Below are 1,063 nucleotides of genomic sequence, written 5' to 3' on the forward strand. Positions count from 1 at the left end.
GGCCTATGTGTGTGCCTAAGGCAAGGAGCAAGTACATCTGAGCACCATAATGTGTTTCCACGGAACAAAACTGTAGCGTGAGGGTGGGCTGGGTGAGGGTGTCTGAGACGAGTGGAGACTGGGGGAGCGGGGTATGGAGGAAGGAGACATGGAGGTCAACAGGGGCCAAATCTTCTATCCAAAAAGGGAAAATTGTTGGACTTAACTGGAGGGCAGTGGGGAGCCATGGAAGGTTATAGGCAGAGGAAGGACATGGTCAAATGAGGGTTTGTGAAAGACTGTGCAGCATGGAGAACATGTTGGGTTTGGGGGTGGCCCTCACTCTCATAAAACAAGCAGGAGGTGGCCAAGGAATGTCTCCTGGAGTGGGGGGCTTCCCGTATTCCTGGGCAATGGGTCGAGTCCCTGAAGCTTAGGTTGTCTTCCACGAGCATTCCCCAAACCTACTCTCCAGGGCCCCTCGCCCTTGCAGCCAGTGTAGGAGGAGTCAGAGTTCCCTGTAACAAGGGGTTGCTGCTGATTTGGGGGGTCCTCAGGAGGCCACAGGCGGCAGGGAGGGGTGGGGAAAGGGGGGACCTGCCAAGGCACTCCATGCAGCCACTTCTCCCACAGCAGTATCACTGGCCAGGAATGCGGGGGCACCCAGAGGTCGCGCTAATCACTCTCCCCCAGCGTCTGGAGCAGGCTGGTTCCTGTCGGCTGTCCATCCAGATGGGCACTAAATCAGTGAGGTCTTTGCTCCTCCGGTTGCAGTCAGCACAGAGCCTGGACCCCGGCCAACACTCCAGCCCAGAAGCCCACACTCCAACATGTCCTCCTCCCAGACTCACGGACAGACGGTTCCAAGATACACCATCCCGGGGCAGCCAGAGACAGCTGGACACCTGGTCTAGCTCACGTCAGCCAAGAGATGTCGCCACACCAGAACAGCATGTGATCAGGTAGGTCTGGGTTTGAAGGCAGGCTCTGACTGCCTGGGTGCCTTGCCTCAGTTTCACCATCTCTAAAACAGGAATAGTAATCAGACCCATCTCTTCCAATAGCCATGAGGATTAGATGAGGC

The sequence above is a fragment of the Hipposideros armiger genome, unplaced genomic scaffold (assembly GCF_001890085.2).
Source record: "Hipposideros armiger isolate ML-2016 unplaced genomic scaffold, ASM189008v1 scaffold_75, whole genome shotgun sequence".
Lineage (NCBI taxonomy): Eukaryota > Metazoa > Chordata > Mammalia > Chiroptera > Hipposideridae > Hipposideros > Hipposideros armiger.